The sequence below is a fragment of the Oryctolagus cuniculus genome, chromosome 13 (genome assembly GCF_051225735.1).
Source record: "Oryctolagus cuniculus isolate XC-2025 breed Fujian yellow rabbit chromosome 13, ASM5122573v1, whole genome shotgun sequence".
NCBI lineage: Eukaryota > Metazoa > Chordata > Mammalia > Lagomorpha > Leporidae > Oryctolagus > Oryctolagus cuniculus.
In genome coordinates, this window is record NC_142879.1 from 46,724,776 (window position 1) to 46,747,510 (window position 22,735).

At 43.5% G+C, this 22,735-nt stretch overlaps 2 long non-coding RNA genes across 4 annotated transcripts in view; both read right to left on the reverse strand.

Moving 5' to 3' along the window:
• The window catches only part of LOC149122577 (uncharacterized), a 135,695-nt gene that overhangs the window by 21,367 nt on the left and 91,593 nt on the right, over positions 1-22,735 (reverse strand). The gene's annotated exons all lie outside the window — the stretch shown is intronic.
• LOC149122578 (uncharacterized) lies at positions 1,785-14,470 on the reverse strand. Of its 2 annotated transcripts, none has more exons than XR_016218926.1 (3): positions 14,015-14,470; positions 9,536-9,629; positions 1,785-1,916 (listed from the first exon to the last, which is right to left on the reverse strand). It is a non-coding gene; the product is annotated as an uncharacterized LOC149122578 (long non-coding RNA). The 2 variants fall into 2 exon arrangements; XR_016218925.1 differs by lacking the exon at positions 1,785-1,916 and adding an exon at positions 3,200-3,410.

Genomic DNA, 22,735 nt, shown 5'->3' on the forward strand with positions numbered 1-22,735 from the left:
TTTTCTCATTGTGCTATGACTGTAGATAAGTGGACCATCTGCTGTCAGTGAATCTCCAGAGGCTTGTAGTGGGTGTGGTCAGAGAGCTTAGTTCAGTTCTCCAGGGTTAAGGGTGTGCCTGGGTGACACACTCAGGTTTGGCATGGTGAATCTTCCCTCTCTCTCTCCTTTTTTTTTTTTTTTTTTTTTTTTTTTTGACAGGCAGAGTGGACAGTGAGAGAGAGAGACAGAGAGAAAGATCTTCCTTTTGCTGTTGGTTCACCCTCCAGTGGCCGCTGCGGCCGGTGCGCTGCGGCCCGCACACCGCGCTGATCTGATGGCACAAGCCAGGTACTTATCCTGGCCTCCCATGAGGGTGCAGGGCCTAAGCACTTGGGCCATCCTCCACTGCACTCCCTGGCCACAGCAGAGAGCTGGCCTGGAAGAGAGGCAACCAGGACAGAATCCGGCGCCCTGACCAGGACTAGAACCCGGTGTGCCGGCGCTGCAAGGTGGAGGATTAGCCTAGTGAGCCGCGGCGCTGGCCTCTCCCTCTTTTTAATCAGAAAGGAAGTATATTCTGCTCAGCTGATCTCTTCTCAATGGCGACCAGTGCCTGAGTGCCAGCCACAGTGGCTAGAATATTCATCCACTCTGTCCCAAGGAGCACACAAAGGATCTGTGCAGTCCTCAGTGTAAGTTCAGATTCCCCAGCAATGTCTCTCACCAGGTAGCCAGCACAGCCCGAGTTTGTGATGTCTCCCACTGAGACTGCTCAAAGTCTCAGCCACACCGTGAGTTCTCCCACACACCCGCAGCTTTTTTTTTTTTTTCTTTCCAAGGTGCCCGTTCAGAGTTCAGAAGCTTCATACAATCAGGAGCTCCTAGCCCCTTGCTATTTCTCCCCACCAGGGTCAGTAGCCTCTGCTCGGCTAATTGCCAGGCGCAGACACAAGCTGTCACAGCTGGTACATATGTCCAAAATGACGCCCACTCTATCAGCTTGTATGCCTTTGTGAGGTAATCTGGGAGAGAGAAACATGTCGGTACTATCCTTTTTTTTTTCCCCCTCTCCTTTAGTTAGGCTGGTGCACTTTCCCCCATGGGGCTACAAGCCTCGTTCCCTCTAGCCTCTAGGCTCTTCCTGCCACTTTTTTGCCAGTGGCTCAGGCTACTGCCATCTCATAGACTTCATTTTCCAGCGCTGGTGCATAGGCTCTTGGCTGCTGGAGTCCTGAACTGTGGGCACCCGTGCCCTCCACATAAGTCCACCATGTCCCTCTGATTATGGAAGAGTTCCTATGCCACTTTTTTCCTTGCTCTTCCTTGAGACTACACTCTCTCCACTTTTTTAAAACTATCTTCTCCTGGGGTAGAGCAGTAAGCTCCCTCCCTACTCCTCCATCTTGGAACCCACCAACTTAGAATAAACACCATTGTCCAACCAATGGTCAGGAGCTTGGGAAGTAGCAGACTCAATATCAGTACCTCAAGTCATCTTGAGTGGAATTTCAGGAAGAAATATCACAAATGTGCTTACTATTGGTCCCGGAATGGGCATGGTTATTTAGAAACTATGATGATACGTCAGTTACCACACCTGGCACATGAGATCCAGGGTATCAGGGTCCTGGAGAGAAGGACTGCAAACCCCAGGCAGACGTCAGAGGAGCTATAGCATCCAGTTCTGGCTTCCTCCATTCTAAGTTCTCATCTTCCTTCTCCTCAGGCACCTGGATCCCTGCTCAGGTCTATCAGCCTTTTTCTGTTCTTAAATATTTATTTATTTAAAAGACAGAGCAACAGGGAGGGGAAGGGGGAGGGGGAGGCGGGGAGGGAGAATCTTCCTTCTGCTGGTTCACGCCCCAAAAACCTACAAGAGCCAAGGCTGGGCCAGGCCGAAGTTAGAAGTTAGGAGCCAGGAACTTCATCCAGGTCTTCCATGTGGTGAGGAAGTGGGGAAAAAAGTAAGGAAGAAATCAAAGATATGTGAGAAAATCCTTTGTCACCATACTCCAGTTTTATCTCTATTCTCTATTAGTTCAACATTGTTTGCAAGCTAGGATTATGCTTCCTGTTTTTCAAATTCAGCACAGAATCTGTCTCTTTAAGATTTTACACCACTGCTAATTTTGGGGTTTTTAAAAACAGTTATTTATTTGAAAGGCAGGATGATAGAAATTGAGAGAGCAATATCTTCCATCCACCGATTCACTCTTAAAGTGGCTGCAAAGGCCAGGGCTGGGCCAAGCCTCGCACAGGAGCCTGGAACTCTATCTGGGTTTCCCACGTGGTTGGCAGCATCCCAAGTGCTTGAACCATCTTCTGTTGCTATCCCAAGAACATTACCTGGGAGCTGGATTGGAAGTGGAGCGGATAGGACTTGATTGTCACTTAGATATGGGATGCAGGTGTTTCAAGCGGTAGCTTGACCCACTGCACAACAAAACCAGCCTCCAGTTCTAAGTTCTGAAGGATAGAGAGTAGCCATACTCATTTATATATCTGCATCCAAATATTTAAAATCTTGTGCTGGGTCAGTGCTGTGGTGTAGCGGGTAAAGCTGCTGCCTGCAGTGCCAGCATCCCATATGGGTCCAAGTCCTCGCTGTTCCACTTCCGATCCAGCTCTCTGCTATGGCCTGGGAGAACAGTGGAAGATGGCCCAAGTCCTTAGGCCCCTGCATCCACGTGGGAGACCCGGAGGAAGCTCCTGGCTTCAGATCAGTGCAGCTCTGGCTGTTGCAGCCAATTAGGGAGTGAACCAGCAAATGGAAGACCTCTCTCTCCTTGCCCCTCCTTCTCTCTCTATGTAACTCTGACTTTCAAATAAATAAATAAATCTGTTAAGAAAAAAAAAAAGCTTGTACTTTAAAACACACCCCTTTGGGCTCAAAAGTTTAACAGGAAGTTCATCAAGATTAAGGAATCTGCCTGCTCTGTGAACCATACAAGTTACGCTCTTCATTTCATCCAGATTGGCACATAATGGACCAGCATAATGGAATGCCTGTGCTTTGTGTGCTTTGGATTGCACACAAGCTGCCATGCAATAGAGATTGTTAGCCCCGCAGCAAGAACGACATAAAGATCTCTAATGCAGCGACAAGAAACAATGGACAAATCCATACATCTGCAGGTCATTTCTTACACTTCCCCATGAGCTCTGTTCTTCCTACACCTTCTGCAATGTGCCAAACGTTTCCATTTCAGCAGCTCTTATGATCTCTCGGCTTCTTTATTTTTTATTTTTCTTCATTGTAGAGTCTTCCTTCCTGCCTTTAACTGAAATCCCACACCGCGTTTTCTGCCTCGGTGGCTGCATCTGCCATATATCTGTTCAGAAAGTTGATTTGATCCAATCTCCCCTCAACTTGCTCTTTTCTTTCTGTATTCTGAAGTAGCACCACTGCCGGCTTCTCCCAGATCTTCCTGCGAGGAATGCAGAGATAACTATCCAGTCCTGAAAATAATCTCAGGAGCTTCCTCCTAATACAAATTTTAGTGTTTTCAATCTAACCAAAAGCTTTCTGAGGAAGGAAGTAGCACTTTTCTTTTTTTTTTTTTTTAAGCAAAATAAATACAATTGTTTCTCTTTCTGTTACTAATGCTTTCTTTGGTGTCTATTTTCTACTTGTTAATTGTAATTCTAAAGCCCTAAACTTGCACTGTCAAATGCTAAGACCGAAGTCAAGAAGGAAGAATACCACCTAGGTCTCCCACGTGGGTGGCATGGACCCAACCAAACACTTGAGCCATCACCTGCTGCCTGCCAGAGTGTGTGCTAGCAGCTAACATTGGAAGTGGAGCTAGGACTTGCACCCAGGCATTCCCATGTGATATAGACGCATCCCAAGGGATCTAACTGCTGTGCTAAATGACTGCCTCTTAAAAGGAGTTTTAAATGACGAATATGGGGCTGGTGCTGTGGTGTAGAAAGTTAACCCTCTGCCTGCTGTGCTGGGTGCCAGTTCGAATTCCGGCTGCTGCACTTCTGATCCAGCTCCCTGCTAATGTGCCTGGGAAAGCAATGCAGATGGTTCAAGTGCCTGGGCCCCTGCAACTATGTGGGAGATGTGGAAGAAGCTCCTGGCTCCTGGCTTTGGCCTGGTCCAGCCCCGGCTGTTGCAACCATCTGGGGAATGAACCAGTGGACGGGAGATCGATCTCTCTCTCTCTCTCTCTCTTTCTGTTTTTCAAATAAATATATACACCTTTTTTCAAAATGACGAATATGAGATAGCTATAAAGAGAAATGAGAAGAAATGATATCCTTACAGCTTGGAAGCTTTGGAGTATCTGCAGGCAGTCTTTTACAGCTGGAGTAAAAGATGCATACCAGAACCTGAGGAAGATGGAGCTGGAGAGGGGGCACTAACTGGGATCTGAGGGGGCTCGCAGCCGCAGCAGCGCCAGAGAAGCAAGAGCTGGATTGCTGAGGGTGAGCCCCAGGGCTGGGCTGTGAGGGGACAGCAGTGAGGTGGGGAGGGTGAGGAATGGAAGTCAATCCCTCTCTTACCGCTTGACATCTGATCTCCTGCCAGTTCATGTTGGACCTAACCAGAGACTCCTGAGAAAGGAAGCCTGCAGTCCCAATAGGCCAGACTTGCTGAACACAGAGCCCAGGCACGAGAGGGCAGAGAGTGCACACAACGTGTGGGTGGAAGAACAAGGACAGGTAATTCTATTGTTTCTATTTCTACCTTTTATGGTCATTGTGACTTTTAAGTCTCCCTGCTTGAAACCTTCATTGGATTTAATTTATTTTCTCTTCTTGGCATTCTTGTCCTATTTGAGATTAAATGGCAAAATCGAATCATGTGTGCTATCATGGATTTCATTTCAGTATAATTTTTAAGTTTCAGGATATGTTTTCATTTATGAGGTGACTCAAAAGTAATACATAGTTCTTTAAGATCATATAAATTTTTCCACCAATAGTTTCTGATTTTTTTCATCCCATCATTTGGCTTCCACAAAGTTGATATTTTGACATATTACAATAAAAGTCTATATTAACAAAGTTTCTTGTCCCTGACATTCACCCCAAACCAACTACTTTTCTTTAAGTATACAGTAAATGAAAGTGGGGAACAAAGTCACACGTAAGCAACAGCTGTCTCCTTTGATAAATGGAGCAATTGTAAGTGGAATTCCATCTGTTTGACAAATGAATCTAATTTAACTAGTGTGGATTTCTCCACTTGGTAAAGACATTAATGTTTGTAGATTTTCTTTTCTCTATGAGTAGAAAGGAATTCAAAAGTGACTCTTGGCATTTCAGTTGAAATTTCCAACAATTTCCATAAATAATGAAATCACATGTTTTTGTAATAAATGGACTGAGATATTAAAATCATAACTGTGCTATTTCAAGAATGCAACAGAAGGAGTAGAGGGATGGGGGTTGGGTCACACACCAAAGAAATCAAAAGAGCATCAATGGCCGGCGCCGCGGCTCACTAGGCTAATCTCCGCCTAGCGGTGCCGGCACACCGGGTTCTAGTCCTGGTCGGGGCGCCGGATTCTGTCCCGGTTGCCCCTCTTCCAGGCCAGCTCTCTGCTGTGGCCAGGGAGTGCAGTGGAGGATGGCCCAAGTGCTTGGGCCCTGCACCCCATGGGAGACCAGGAGAAGCACCTGGCTCCTGCCTTCGGATCAGCGCGGTGCGCTGGCCGCAGCGCGCCGGCCGCGGCGGCCATTGGAGGGTGAACCAACAGCAAAGGAAGACCTTTCTCTCTGTCTCTCTCTCTCACTGTCCACTCTGCCTGTGAAAAAATAAAAAATAAATAAATAAATAAAAGAGCATCAACATCTATCCTAGAAGATGGAAGAGAAAGGATATTACCTTCCACATGAATAAGTAATTATTTACAAGCTACAATTCTATTTTGAAATAATAAACCTGATGTAGGTATAGACTAGACATATGCAGACACACAAGTTCTCAAAAACAGTGTTTTCTTTATAGGCCCTATTTCAGAATTCTGGAAGACATGTCCCACCAAAATGAGGAAGAAAGAGAGACAGAGAGATATGAGATGCTACAAATAGGGTAAGTAATACAGAAAAAAGAAAAGAATTTCCAAGATAATGTGGGAGATAAGTATGCAACACTAAAGAAGTGATAATGATGATAAAGGAACTGACATATGACCTGATGTCCTTGCGTGAATGGTAGCTACTCTTACGCCATCTAAATCAGAAATTTATATAAAGAGAAATTAAACAATTCATATTATCTGACTAGAATAATATCAACATCAAGAATGCACAAAGACAAGCATTAAAAGATCACTACAGGGGTAGGTGTTGTGGCTCAGCAGCTTAAGCCATCACTAGGGGTGCGTGTATCCCATATCGGAGCACTGGTTTGTGTCCTAGCACCTCTGCTTCCAACCTAGCTTTCTGCTGATGCATCCACAGAAGTATATGTATATGCAAATGTTTGTAGTAACTAAGTAACTTTATTAATAATACCTCTATTAATTCTCTATTACTTATATTCTTTTTTTTTTTTTTTTTTTTTTTTTTTTTTTTTTTTTGGTGCTTGGCCCTCTTAGGGCCTTACACAGACAAGGAGGGCCTTCTTCTTTAGAGCTTCGAAAACAACTTTGACCATGCATTTGATATGCAAAGCAAACAACCCTGGGTCCACAAGCCTCATTCACCTCCTTTTGTCAGGTTCCTCAAGTCAGGGACACTTTCCTCCTGCTCTAAGTCGCCCCAGGGGCCAGGTAGCTAGATCATCGAGGCCACCCACCCCTGTAGCCCAGAGCCTGCCAAACTATCCCATGTTCTATTCAGCTGCTTAGCTGCCTTTCCTGTTCTTTTACATGAAAACCCACAAGAAAGACTTGCACCCATGCTTTGCACTCCTGTCTCCTGAATGACCCTGGTTTTGTCCCTGCAAGCATGGCATATCCCTTTCTCTTAAAACTGTGAGTAGGGACTGGCACTGTGGCGCAGTAGGTTAATCCTCAGCTGCCGCATTGGCATCCCATATGGGCATCGGTTCTAGTGCCGGTTGCTCCTCTTCAGTCCAGCTCTCTGCTATGGCCAGGGAAAGCAGCAGAAGATGGCCCAAGTGCTTGGGCCCCTGCACCTGCATGGGAGATCAGGATGAAGCACCTGGCTCCTGGCTGCGGATCTGCCTAGCTCCGGCCGTTGTGGCCATCTGGGGAGTGAACCAGTGGAAGGAAGACCTTTCTCTCTGTCTCTCCCTCTCACTGTCTATAACTCTACCTCTCAAATAAATAAGTAAAATCTTTATATATATAAAAAAAGAACTGTGAGTAACAAACTGTTTTTGCAATGTCAATGTCTCCTGCTCCCAGCTACATTTTAAAACACTAGCTAATCTGTCAGCACTCAAATGTCTAGAAGTTGTTGAGCATATATCTTTACACATCCATACAATAGAATCCCACTCAGCCATTAGAGGTGTGAACTACTGACAACATGCAAAACATGGATAGATCTCAAAACAATCCAGTCACAGAAGGCTACACACACTTTGGTTCCATTTACGTAGCATTCTGGAGAAGGCAAAAACTGGTAACAGAAAGCAAGTAATGGTCAAAAGTTGATGGGAACAAGATTAACTGCAAAGCGGCGTGAGGAATGGCTTGGAGTAATGGAAATCTCTTACATCTGGACTGCACTGGAGGTTACATAACTGCGTATACTTGTAAAATGGTGGAATTTACTATATGTAAGTTGTATTCATTTTCTACTGCTGCGGTAACAAATTATCATAAACTTTGTGGCTAAAACATCAAAAACTTAGGATTTTATAGTCCTGTAAAGGTAGGAAGTCCAACACTAATCTCCCTGGACTAAAGCTGAGGGGTAGTTGGGCCATGTTCCTTTCTGAAGGCTCTACAGGAAGATCCGACCATGACCATGGCAGCTCTCTGATCATTTCCTGGGAGGATCATCTTCCTCTGACCACAGCCTGGAGAGAGAGCTTGTCTGATTTTTTTTTTTTTTTTGACAGGCAGAGTGGACAGTGAGAGAGAGAGACAGAGAGAAAGGTCTTCCTTTGCCGTTGGTTCACCCTCCAATGGCCGCCGCAGCTGGTGCACTGCTGCTGGCGCACCGCGCTGATCCAATGGCAGGAGCCAGGTACTTCTCCTGGTCTCCCATGGGGTGCAGGGGCTTGTCTGATTTTAAGAACTCATGTGATTAGATTGGGCCCACAAGGATAATCCAAGATAATCTCCTCATCTCCAAATCCTTCATTTGACTGCATCTCAAGTCTCTGGTTCAGTGGGCCAGCTTGGGCCTAAAGTTAGCATTTCCAAGTTTCTCCATGGATACTAATCCTGCTAATCTACAGACTAGGTTTTGAGGGCCATGACATAGTGGTCCGAGAGAATTTGCAAACTGCTAGAAGTAAGAACACTTGTTGAGACTGCTGGATAGGAAACTGACATTAAAAAATTAGTAGCACTCTAAGCAACAGTAACATACAATTCAGAATCTCAACAAGAGGAAGAACACAATCGCAGTCAAAGACAAAATGAGATGCCTAGAAATAAGCCCAACAAACCATGTGGAATCTCTACTAAAGAATGTGTAAAATACTTCTGAGGGACATAAAAAATCCAAATCAATGAAACAAATAATATATTCATGATCTGGAAAGAATGTCAAAAAGGGATTAATTTAACTTGTAATTTTTAACTTGTAACTTTTATACAATCCCAATCAAGATCTCAGCAAGATTTGTGTTGAACTTTAAAAATCTGTTGGCCACCGCCATGGCTCACTAGGCTAATCCTCCACCTGCGGCGCCGGCACACCGGGTTCTAGTCCCAGTTGGGGCGCCGGATTCTGTCCCGGTTGCTCCTCTTCCAGTCCAGCTCTCTGCTGTGGCCAGGGAGTGCAGTGGAGGATGGCCCAAGTGCTTGGGCCCTGCATCCCATGGGAGACCAGGAGGAAGCACCTGGCTCCTGGCTTTGGATTGGCGCAGCGCGCCAGCTGAAGCAGCCATTTGGGGGGTGAACCAACGGAAGGAAGACCTTTCTCTGTCTCTCTCTGTCTCACTGTCTAAGTCTGCCTGTCAAAAAAAAAAAAAAAAAACTTTAAAAATCTGCTTCTGAAATTTATATAGACAATTATGGACCAAGAATAGCAATCACAATTGAAGAAGAAAAGCAAAATTGGACGGACTTTCTATATAGATAAAACCCACAGAAGATTAGCTTTCTGAATCCATCAATAATTTGTATAACCCACCATGAGTGAGACATTCCAACAGGAACAAAAAAAAGCAAAGTTAATAAGCAATCGAGAGAAAGCATGGCCAATTGACAGGAGCATGGCCAATGTACTTATAAAAGAGTGCATCAGGATAATTCAAATTATAACAACAATTGATTATTCTATCATATTCCTCTATTGGGAAAATTGTAAACAACTGGCAAAATTATGTTAGAAAGGGTTTGGGAAAGAGGAGTTCTTGTTCTTGGGACTAAGTGTAGAAATTCATACGAATTCTTTGGAAATCATTTTGAACAATCTAATTGGTGTGGATGCTCTTGTTCATACTTACGAATGCAACTGGAGGGTCACATACTCTTGCTGAATAGGAATCCTATTTACAAGTGCTTATCCTTGGAATATGGCATCAAAAAGAGTACGTGTATCTGTGGATAAGTAGAAACAATCTAAATTACTATTCATAGAAACACAGACAAATGTTGGCTTAGTCTAATGCAACATTATGTAACAGATAAAGTGAATAAATCAACCCTGTGAGTGCTGGCATGGTAAAAGCTAAAAAATATATGGTTGGGCAGAAGATCAAAAATAGGTTGTATAATATAACCTATGTGAAATGCTGCACCGTAATTCTCTGCAGGTTTTTTTTTTTTTTTTTTATTTGACAGATAGAGTTAGACAGTGAGAGAGAGAGACAGAGAGAAAGGTCTTCCTTCTGTTGGTTCGCCCCCCAGATGGCTGCTATGGCTGGCGCGCTGTGCCGATCCGAAGCCAGGAGCTAGGTGCTTCCTCCTGGTCTCCCATGTGGGTGCAGGGCCCAAGCATTTGGGCCATCCTCCACTGTACTCCCGGGCCACAGCAGAGAGCTGGACTGGAAGAGGAGCAATCGGGACCAGAACCCGGTGTCCATATGGGATTCCAGCACCACAAGCGGAGGATTAACCAAGTCAGCCAGGGCGCTGGCCAATTCTCTGCAGTTTTCACACCTATAAAAATGCAGATGAATAAAAAACCATGAATAAGAATGACAAACACTGAGTTCCTTACTAAGTACTAATTGAGGATTGAATGAACACTAAGTTTAGATTTAATAAATTGTTCAATATATTTCATATGTTGTTTTCTGTATATTATTTCTCAATAAACTTCAAAGTAATTTTTTCTGCTTAGTATTATGATCTTTTTTCTGTAACATTAAGTAATTTTAACACAACTCTTAAATTCTCTCTAGTATTTCATCCAGTGAAATCAAGACTACTAAAGTTTAATTAAGACTACAGAAAACCTTTTCACAAAAGGTATTTTATAATTTTGAAATTTGAGTATGAAATGGGATAGTTGATGAGAGAAGAATACAGAAATAAAGAAGAAAAGACAAGAGGAGAAAAACTGTTCTCAGTTGAATGCTATTGAAAATAATTTAATGTATTCTTAATAAAACTATAAACATATCCAAGGAAAAGGAAATAAAGGAAATTTAATTATCTGTCAAGGAAGCCTCCAATTCTCCAAAGTACCATCAGAGAAACCTCACTGCATGCAGGCCAATAGTTTTACAACACAAGATTTCACATTGTTCATATTCAAAGGCCATTTTTTTCCATTGTTTATCAGCCTTGGTATTTCCATGGTACACATAAACAGTAGTGTCTTCCTAAGTTAAACTGGACACATGGAACATTTTAGTTCTTAAGGTTGTCTCCTGAAGTTATCCAAATATAGAAATAGCCAAAAATTGTGGTGAGTATAAAAAAACAAACTATTTTCCATTCATGCATTGCCCTCAATTACATGTTTCTGGAAAGAAAAATCACCTTTAGGCTGAAAGCAAGCATGAAAAATATCAACCAAAAATCTAAATACCAATACCTCTGAAAGTGAAATGCAGGGAAATCTGGTGAGGGCTAATGCTGACCTATAATCTCTTCTATTTATTTTACAGATTGCTTATCTGAAACATTACTTTCCAAGACACATTTATGAGGGAACTTCAAAAGATTTGTGGAAAAAATGTAATTAAAAGATGCTTATTTTCATGCAATTTTTAAAAAATCCATTTAAAAGAGGCGTCTTTTAAATAACATTCATTTTTCAGGAAATTTTTGAAGATCCCTCAAACACACAAAGTATTTTGCATTGTAAAACTAGTTTTAGTTCTGGATAGCACGGAACAGGGAGTAGAACGCCAGACTTTAGTTCGAGCTCAGTTTTTGCTGCCTTCCTGTGAACTCAACATATATTCAAGTATTTCTGAATTCCATTTTCTCCCAACTCTAGTGTTAGCAGTATATTTATTTTGCTTTAAGTACTATTTGAAACAAAATAGGGTAACAAATTAAACGTAGGGTGTCACTCCCCCATTCACGGAGGAACGACACAGGACCCTGCACTGTTCTTTTGTCTGCTCGGCCCTTCCCGGGTTTGCTGCTGGTCCTTCCCGGGTTGGCTACTGACCCTTCCACCTCCGTGGAGGGGCGGCTCCCCCTGCCACTTCCCCCACTTCCGTGGAGCAGTGGCACACCGCCGGCCGGCTCTCTCGGGGGCTGCTCAGATGTTATCCGGATGTTCCCCGGTGCATGTTGTCTCTCTCCTCCTTTATAGTCCTCTTCCACCAATCCCAACTCTGCTACCCACACGCCGAGCACGCTGCTCTCCTCCAATCAGGAGCAGGATCAGCTCCTGCAGCTCATCAGTCAAGTTGGCAAGAGGCAGCTGCGTAGAAGTTGTTTGGTCCTTTTCTCTCAGCGCCATATTGTGGGAGAGCAGATGCATAGAATGTCTTAATTCCAGTAACTTAGTCTAGTCCGAGTTGCTCCCCACAGTAGGGTCCAATGCTGTGGCATAGCAGGTTAAGCTGCCACCTGCAGTGCCGGCGTCCCATATGGGCGCTGGTTCAAGTCCCGGCTGCTCCACTTCCCATGCAGCTACCTGGGAAAGCAGCTGAAAATGCCACAAGGGAGACCCAGAAGAAGCTCCTGGCTCCTAGCTCTTGGCTTCGAGTCAACTCAGCTCTGGCTGTTTGGAGAGTGAAGCAACAGACGGAAGATCTCTCTTTCTCTCTCTCTGACTCCCCTCTTCCTCTGTAACCCTGACTTTCAAATAAATAACTCTATATTTTAAAAAATAATAATTAATTGTTTCAATCTTTCTCTAATGGAATAATAGATGGTATTAAAGCTGTTTCAACTTCAAATGTACATCTCTTTCTCTTTGAGAAACAGAAAGACGAAATTTTGAAGCTACAAAAAGTGTAGGGAGGTGCATTTCTTAAAGTCTGTAATGTGAAATTTGAAGGGTTTCATAATACAGAACTTTTTCTTCATATTAGCATTATTTAAAGAAAAATCCCATCCCTTATACTAGAAGCATTCAATAAATAACAAAATCCAAAGTATTTATTTATGTATTTATTTATTATTTTTAAGTATTTATTTGAAAGACATGAGTTATAGAGAGAGAGGAAGAGACAGAGAGTTCTGCCATCAGCTGGTTCGTTCCCCAAATGGCCACAATAGACAGGCCTGGGCCAGGCCAAAGCCAGGAACCAGGGGCTTCTTCCAGGTCTCCCATGTGAGTGCAGGAGCCCAAGCACTTGGGCCATCTTCCGCTGCTTTCCCAGGTGCATCAGCAGGGAGCTGGATGGGAAGTAGAGCAGCCAGGACTCAAACCTGTGCCCATAAGGGATGTTGGCATAGCAGGTGGTGGCTTTACCCACTATGCCACAATGCTGGCCCCAACCCAATGCTTTTATTAAAATGGCATTGATTTGTATAGTTCTTTACAAGATGAATTTGGAATATATTAAAATATATTATCATTACCTAATGATAAAAGGTTCTTGGTAACTAGTATTTCTCCCCTTACCACCTAACTACATGTTAATTATTTTGTTATGGTATGTGACATTACTTAATAAAGCCTCTAATTATTTTCTTCAGAAAAATACAATCCATATTACAGCTTAACATAATTTTTGAAAGTTATTTGTGGGGCCGGCGCTGTGGCATAGCCAATAAAGCCCTCACCTACAGTGCTGGCATTCCACCTGGGCGCTGGTTCAAGTCCTGGCTGCTCTACTTCCGATCCAGCTCTGCTATGGCCTGGGAAATCAGTAAAAGATGGCCCAAGTCCTTGGACTCCTGCACCATGTGGGAGACCTGCAAGAAGCTCCTGGTTCCTGGCTTCAGATTGGCCCAGCCTTGGCTGTTGCAGTCAACTAGGGAGTAAACCAGCAGATGGAAGACCTTTGTCTCTGTCTCTGACTCTGTCTCTGTTTCTCTCTCTCTCTCTCCCTCTCCCTCCCTGTCTCTGTCTCTCTCTAAAAAAAAATGCTAATTAATGATCTACCATAGATCAAAACATTAAGCACTCTGGGAATTTGGCCTAAGAGTGCACATTTGAAACCAATTTCTACATTATTGTGATATGCACTGATGATAAGAAATTGTCTTTTAGTGTTTGGGTCAACATGGTCAGGGACAACATGGTTTCTACAGAGCTCTCCTGATACTGCTATGAAAATATTACTACTATTCTATTGTGGACACTAGAGACCGAAGGTTCCTGTGATAATTATTTTATCAAATATTACTAGGCGTTCCTGGGGAGGGGGGATACACCTGGCCTAGCAGTACACACAGCCACATGAATACTCAATGAATTACCAATAAATGCTGTAATTTTCCAAATGTCAGAACAAAACCTGCAAACAAATTAGAAATTCAGAATTTAGTGTATTTCTTCATGCAGATTCATCATTGATTACACCATTGAAACAATTTGTGTTTTTATAGCAGGTCTAGCCAATTACCTTATCATAATTCCAGGCCAGGTGTCACAACTCCAGTGGCAAATGCCTTCAGAAAAGTGTACTCCAGCCAGCAGAATCTGTGAGGAGCAACTCGGACTAGACTGTTACTCGAATTAAGACTTATTCTATGCATCTGCTCTCCCACAATATGGCGCTGGGAGAGGAGGAAACAGCTTCTACACAGCTGCCTCCAGTTCAACCAATAAACAGCAGGACCTGCTCCTGATTGGAGGAGAGCAGCGTACTCGGCGTGTGGGTAGCAGAGTTGGGATTGGTGGAAGAGGACTATAAAGGAGGAGAGAGACAACATGCACCAGGAACATCTATCTGAAGGAACACCTGAGCAGCCCCCGAGAGAGCCGGCCGGTGGTGTGCCGCTCCCCCGCGGAAGTGGGGAAAGTGGCAGGGGGAACCGCCCTTCCACGGAGGTGGAAGGGTCAGTAGCCAACCCGGGAAGAACCAGCAGCAAACCTGGGAAGGGCTGAGCAGACAAAAGAACAGCGCAGGGTCCTGTGTCATTCCTCCATGAAGAGGGGGAGCGACAAGAATCCACATTCTAGATACTTTCAGGCCTACACCTAAAGGTGTAGGACTGGTTTGGGAACTCTGGCTAAGAAGTTTATATGCTCCCTTACTAAGGTAGTGTAATTATTTTAAAAGGCAAAGAGGTAACTAATTCTGGCAACATCAGGACTTAGCATCATTTATGTTTTTCTTTGAAAAATTGAGCTAGGGTCCATATGTTATTAGTGTACAACTTGCCCTCCTTCTCCAGTCAGGACCTTTTATCTCTCTTCATTTATTTGAGAAAGTGCAGAAGAAACACAAGTTTGGTGACGTTGAGAGAGAGAGAGAGAGTAGCTGTCATGTTTTGTTTTTCGCCTTTTCTGGTAGGTTGGACCAGATTTGTGCTTCTGTTTTGAGTGGAGGGACATTCACAGGGAGAGAAACATATCTGAACCTAAGAGAACTCCTTTGCTGGGAGAGGGTATTAGGCCTCACCATAGCCCGGGAGAAATAGCCATTAGTGCCTTACACCTGCCTGCGGGAACAGTATTGATTTCTAATTTCACTTCCTCAGTATCAGTCTTGGAAAAGCTATTATCTTAACAGTGAGTCTGCACATATTTGTATGTATAAAAAGGCATTGTCCTTTAAAAATTAATAAACCATCAGTTAAATTTGTTTGGCTCCATGGGAAACTACAGAGTGAAAGATTTGGGATTCCTGGCAGAGGGATATGGCCCACAAGGCTGAATGGGAGTGAAGATAAAGATTCGGCTGGTAAAGATTTGTGGACACTATCCAAGCACGTTCATACATTGACAATGCAAAGTCACTCAAAACTTTATGAGTAGGGAGATGAGAAAAAAGAGTGACAGGGAAAGTTCTAGAACAGGATGTTTCACTAATCCAAGTAGAAAGAAATGAGGATACCAGAGAGAATGGAGAAGGCAGGAAGGGCAAGGCCAATGGCCGTGCTGTTAGGAGGACTACATGAATCAGGAGGAGATTGGGTGTTCTCCATTCCCCGAGCTGGCGGTCCTGGTGAGCCCTAGAAGGAAACAGGTCTTAGCTGACATGTGGGCCACAAGCCTGGAGGAGACACAGAAACAAAGAGGAGGCAGACAAGACTGCAGACAGAGATGGGGGAGTTTCTGATTAGCACCCAACATCTGCTCCTGCTCAGCACCTCGGTCCTCTGAGCCCCGGCTAGCACCCAGCTCAGTCTCCCCTGACAAAAGCCGTTTGTCTTTTCCTGCGGCTGATAGCCAGCCACACTTGTTTCCTGTTCAGTGCTTCCCCACCCACTCCCCATACCTGCCGTCAGCATTCCCACCTACCGAGGAGGAGAAGCCAGGCTGTACCCATTCCCGCTCTCTTCCTCTTGGCTCTGCGTTTTAGACTAATTTTGACAGGGGAGCCGGCCCAGCTGGCAGAGGGTCAATGTTTTCCGAGCTTTCACAGTGGGGATTCCTGCTCTGCAGTTTCTGATGTTCTCTGAAAAGGCCAAGGGAGGCTCCTAGGAGCCTCCGCCCCTCCCTTCCTCCTGCCTGATCTTTGACTCAGGACATCCTGTCCTCCCAGCTGAAGCTGAAGCTGCAAGCCCCTCTCCTTAGCTGCCTGGATGCAATCAGGGCTAGAGGTGTCAGCAACTGGACGCCTCCAGACTCCATCCCTACGAAGGACCAGTGTCCTGTTCCGGAAGATTCTTCCTGTGGTTCTTATTCAAGGCCCCATCTCACCATCATGGTCTCTCTTGCAGAATCCAATGGCCTCTTCCAATGAAAGACTGAATATTTTATTTTTGAATCCCTTAACATTTTCAAAATGAGAATGTTTCATTCCAGAACACAGAACTACTAGAATTAAAGTGCCTTCTTGACTTTTTCCATGTGAAAATAATGCTCTGCACTAGCCACACCCTACGTCCAAACTCAAAAAGCTGTAGTATAGAAATTTTCCCTGTAAAACTATGGTTGGGCCATCTTCCTGCTAGTACGTAACAGAAATAGCCAAGAACTTAGGTATTGCATATTTTCCATCTTTACAGAACGAAAGCCTGATACGTACAGAATCTACCCCCAACATGTCTTAACCACTGTGATTGTTGTGGTTCTCTCATCGTTTCTTGAACATCCTCAGTGCTAACTCAGGGCAGATTCTTCAGATTTTAAGAAAAACATGGGTGGGTAGAAGAAAATGCAAGTGGCCAAGATTTTTTTTGTTCTCTTTCTATGTTCTTCCCCACTGGCATGTTGTACTGTATTAAAGTGGCCTATTACCCTATTACATTTTCGGATGCTGAGCAGTTTCTTTAGACATGTTCAAATGATGTTTCATTTGTTTCCAGTACAGATGTGGATAAGAAAGATGTAGTGGTTGTCAAGACTAATAGGTTTATTTTATGCTAAAATGCATAATTTAATAGGCTCCCTTAGGAAGGGGAGTTCTTAATCAGATATTTATGCAGTAATGCACAGTGTGTTTGTCAACGTTTTAAACTCACCAAAAGTGCTATATTTATCCCCATATGCTTTATAGGAAAGCTTAAAAAGGTTGTCAGAAGTGAGCAATACAGGCAAATAAGGTTTTGTTACCCCCTGGAATTTTGGACATAAAGTTGAAACACCCAAAGGAACTAGGAATTGGCTGTGGAGGCAGGTGTGTGTGTGACCTGAGCTTTGACCCTTGATGTCCTGCCCAGTCTAACTGCAGGATCTCAGAGGTTTGTCTCCGGCTCAAATGAAATAAGGCAAAGGACAGTGTCTTTGCAAACAGTGACACAGGAGGTAGCAAGGTAGAACCATTGTGCTCCGGGACCAGCTCTGCACCACAGTTCCCTCCAAGCAGTTCTCACGGTTCTCAGAGTCCTTGATAGAAAGCTAGGCCAGCGACTCAGCCATTCTGCAGTCATCCAAGGACTTGAAAAGAAACAGCAAGATTGAGGGCTGCCACCCAGATCAGGCATTCAAGACCCTCATAATCACTCCCCCAGCTGCAGCAAGAGTTGGCTGCCAAGAGCTCCCAGCTGCGTTCTCTTTCCAGAAACTGCCCACATCAGAAGGAACCTGTATTCCCTGGAGCCGCCTGCTTCAAAGATCAGCTGCCATGAGAGTGCAAAGGCCTGGCTCACCACCTCCACTGAGAATAACTTTGAAGAGTTGTCCAAGATCCCACTTTCCACTGGGATAGCTGAGAGCTCCTGTTGCAGAGGCATCCCTCTGACACTCTCCCCGTCCGATGCTGCTTCCCTGTCCCCACATGTGGTTGTTCCCGGGGCATTGCCCATAAAGTTCTCTGCATGCAAATCCCACTTCAGGAACTGGTGTCATTTAAAAGTTCTGCAGGTAGACACTCAGTGTGTATTAAACATAGAAGACCACCAGTTTACTTTCTGCATCAGACAACATTGCTTTGAACACCAAACCAAGTCCCCATTTGCTCACCTGGCACATTGGAATAATAACTTTCATCTGAGTTTGTGTTATAAGATATATATAATGTGATGCTATTATCTTGGCAATATTATAGCTATTTAAATGTTGGTTGCCCATTTTCATAGGCAATCAGGATGAGCAAAGTTAAATCTTGAGTGATTGAACTTTTATTGTAAATATACTCAAATTAGAACATCTGGAAAATGCCCAAATGCCAAAATTATAATAATAATTACAATAATAAAATTTAAGTCTAGTGACATCTAAAAGTAATTTATTTGAGTATCATAGGTCATGGACAAGAGATGGGAGAATACATAATATTTACTATAGAGGTGGTGGGAAACACATACACTCACAACACACACCAAATTTATTGTTAATATTGTTTGAAAAAATGTTAGCTGGCATTTGTAGCCATGATCTCATGACTTATTTGTTATTGGTTAGTTCAAGTCATGCGGATAAGTAAGAGATCAAGAATAGTAACTAGAAAGAGGAAGTACAGCCTTTGGAGAGCTGCTATCTATGCAGGAATTTCTTTTTGTTCTTTTTTTTTTTAAAGCTTGTATTTGTTTATTTGAGAGGAAGAGTTATAGATAAACAGAAGGAGAGAGAAAGAAAGAGAGATCTTTCATCTGTTGGTTCACTCCTCAAATGGCCTCAAAGGCCAGAGCTGGGCCAATCTGAAGCCAGGAGCCAGGAGCTCCTTCCAGGTCTCCTGCTGGTGTGCAGGGACCCCAGCACTTGGGCCACCCTCCAGTTCTTTCCAGGCAATTAGCAGGGAACTGGATCAGAAGAGGAGCAGCTGTGACACAAACCAGCGCCTATATGGGATGCCAGCACAGGTGGAGGCTTAGCCTTCTACACCACAGCGTCAGGCCCAGGACATTCAAATTGCTATTATTTTACAGAAAGTGGTGACCAGTGTTTCTCACCTCATTGGGGAGAAAACTATAATCTCTCAGATTTCTCTGGGAAAGTGGGAGTTGCATAGGGAGGCACACAGCTATTTAAATGGTTCACTTTCCTGACCTTGTACTTTAAAAAAGGAGTCATGGCACTCTTCTTTCTATTTAAAACAAATATTCATCAAAAGAAGCTATTGAATTATCCAAATAAAAATAATTTCGGAGTCTTACATAGGATGGGTGGGGCAGGGCACTGTCAGGATTAATGAAGCATAACTACCCACCACATCACCCCATAATCCAACTCAGATTGAAGGCTCCAAAATACTTACTTGTTTAAAAAATATTGATTTATTTATCTGAAAGGCAGACTGACAGAGAGCAAGAGAGAAAGACACATAGAGAGATACCTTCCACATGCTGTTTCACTCCCCAGATGGCTGCAGCAGCTAGGACTGGTCCAGGCTCCTAGCCAGGAACTCCATTCAAGTTTTCCCACAGGAGTAGCAGGAAGCTAAGCACTTGGGTGAGCATCTTCCACTGTCCTCCCAGGTGCATTAGCAGGGAGCTGGATTGGAAGTGGAGCAGCCAGGACTCGCACCAGCACCCATATTGGATGCCAGTGGTGTCACGGGTGGCAACTTAACCCTGTGCACCATAACACCAACTCCTCTCGAGTGGGTAATCCAGATTTCCACCCTAAAGCATTTAGAAATGATCACCCAGCACTGCTCGGAAGAACTGAAGCATCAGCACTAGATTGTTTGCACTAAGGGTTGTCATCAGTGTAAAAAGAAACTCAGGTCAGCTAATTTTCATATTTTTTTAAAATTTTATTTACCCATATAAGTAAGTATCTCAGGTCTTTGAAATTCATAACTACAAAATGATATCACAGTTAATTTGTTTTGTAACTATTTAATAGCAACATATTTCAAATATAGGCAGCTAATAAAGAGGCTAATTTAATGAAGGTTCTTCCACATAAGTCCTTACTTTATAAGTGCTTGATATTTACCACATTTAACTCAGATTATTTTAAGCAACGAAAGATCAGCAGGTGCATTAAAGCCTCTGTGTCGTCCTCTGTGATCCCTTTCTCCCTTTTCCCTTCCCAGAGGTCACTGCTACTCCAGATTTATCACTGCACAATGCCCACCCCTGTTTTTAAGTTTTCTCTTTGGCAAACATCTGTTGTGTCATGTATGAAGGATTTTCTGTGGTATACACCAAAAATGGTAGACTGGGTCCCAGGGTAACAAGCAACATCGGTTTTTGTTGTTGTTGTTGAAGATTTATTTATTTATTTGAAAGGCAGAGTTACAAGACAGACAAAGAGAGAGAGAGAGAGAGAGAGAGAGAGAGAGAGAGGTCTTCCATCCACTGGTTCACTCCCCAGTTGGCCACAATGGCTGGAGCTGTGTGATCCGAAGCCAGGAGCCTGGAGCTTCTACTGCATTCCCAGGCCATAGCAGAGAGCTGGATTGGAAGCTGAGCAGCTAGGACTCGAACTGGCACCCATGTCAGATGCCAGCACTGCAGGCAGTGGCTTTACCTGTTGTGCCACAGCGCCGGCCCCGCGACATCAGTTGTACTCTTTCTTCTTTGTTCTTAACTGTACTTTTATAATGTTAACATTCTCTCCAGCACTGTGTAAGAATTCCCAATTCCCCACAATTTGATTCTCACTTGATGTTGTAGGTTTCCCTTAAAAAAATCCAGTCTTACGATTATAAAAATCATATCTTCTTTTCATAAATTTCCTAATTATCATGAGGACAAGTATATTTATTAGCTTTTTAATTTTTTTCTTCTGTCACTTGTCAGCTCATAACCTAGGAAAATTTTCTTCTAGATCATTTTTATTTTTCTTTTCAATTTTAGTTCTATATATTTTTGGATGATAAAATAAAAAATGTCGGGGTGTGCATTTAACCTAGCTGTTAAGACACTGGATGGGATGCCCTTGTCTCACATCAGAGAACCTGAGTTCAATTTTCAGCTTCAGCTCCTTACTGTAGCTTCTTGTTAATGCAGACTCTAAGCAACCATGATGATTCGAGTAATTGGATTCCTGCCACCCACTGGAGAGACCTGGATTGAGCTCTTGGCACCTTGTGTTGGCCTCATTTGATCCCAGCCATCAAGGGCATTTGGGGACTGACTCAATAGATAAGCTCTCTTTCTTTGAAATAAATAAGCAAAAGCTCAAAAAAAAAAAAAATTTGTCCAAGTTGGGCCAGCGCTATGGTATACCAGGTAAAGCCACCACCTGGGATGCTGGCATCCCATATGGATGTCAGTTCAAGTTCTGGCTGCTCCACTTCCAATCCAGCTCCCTGCTAATGCACCTGGGAAAGCAATGGAAGATGGCCCAAGGGCATGGGCCCCTGTACAAGCGTGGGAGACCAGAAGAAGCTCCTGGCTTCTGGCTTCGGATTGGCTCAGCTCTGACCATTGCAGCCATGTGGGGAGTAAACTAGTGGATGGAAGACCTTCTATCTCTCCTCTCTCTGTCTGTAACTCTACCTCTCAAGTAAATAAATAAATAAATCTTTAAAAATTTGTCCAAGTATGAGTTAAAGTAATGCTCACAGCTAAAACAAAAACATTATCTCAGTGGGGAGGTGGGGCTAGGCATCAGTGCTCTGCTCCATACAGTCAGGAAAATCTGCCGTGTATTTTCTTTTTAATGATTTACTTACTTTATTTATTTGAAAGAGTTACAGAGAGAGGGGGAGAGAGAGAGATCTTCCATCTGCTGCTTCACTCCCCAAATCACTACCATGGCTGGGACTGGGCCAGGCTGAAGCCAGGAGCCAGGAGCTTTATTGGAGTCTCCCACATAGGTGCAAGGGCCCAAGCACTTGGGCCATCTTCTGATGCTTTCCCAGGTGTATTAGCAGGGAGATGGCTTGAAAGTGGAGCAGCGGGATCTGGATCCAGCACCCAGATGGGATGCTTTACCAGCTATACCACTACACTGGCTCCCGTGTGTTTTCTATTAATGATACTATACTCTAAGAGCTCCTCTCCATTCCGGTGGTGAGTAGGGAAAGAGGTCAGAGGGGGCACACCCACTTCAAAATCATTTTATCCTGGAGTTATGCATTTCACTTCCGTGTCTATTCCCCTGGTGAGGTCTACTCCCATGAGCCCTCTTGGCTGCAGGCAGGACAAACAATGCAGTTCCTGGCAGGACAATCACATCCCAGTACCAAATCTAATCTTTGGGCATCAGCCAGACGGTCATGCTGCAGCTGGTTATCGGTACTGCAAATGTTACCTCTAATTCTAAAGTTCAGTTGTGATGGTTTTTGGTATGTAAACATTTGGAACTTTACTGCGTTAAATTTGTTCAACCTTTTCCTTAATGGTGTATGTATGACCATTTAAAAGCCCCTTCCAAAACTGAGGCCATCTATAAATTCATATACTCCTTTGTTATTTTCTAAAGCTTAAAATTTTTTTTTCCCACATTTGTGTCTTTTATGTACTTGGACTGAGTTTTATATACTATCATGAGGTCTAGATATGTTTTTTTTTTCTTTCCAATATGGGTATCTGCTTGTGTCAAAACCACATTAGGAATAGTCCATAATATTCCTGCTGATGTGTAAAATGAAACTTGTTATATGTCAGCTTTCCATAGACATATTTGAGGGTATACTTTTTGCTCAATTCTGTATTTTTTGTTTTGTTTTTTTTTTTTTTTCAGCACCACTCCCTCTTAATTGTCGTGGATTATAATCAATCTTAATTTCTAGTAGACCAAGTTTCACACTGTGTATTTCAAAATGTCTTGAATATTATCCTTTAGTATTTGTGTTCATTTTAGAATAAGTTGGTTACATTCATGGAAGAAAATT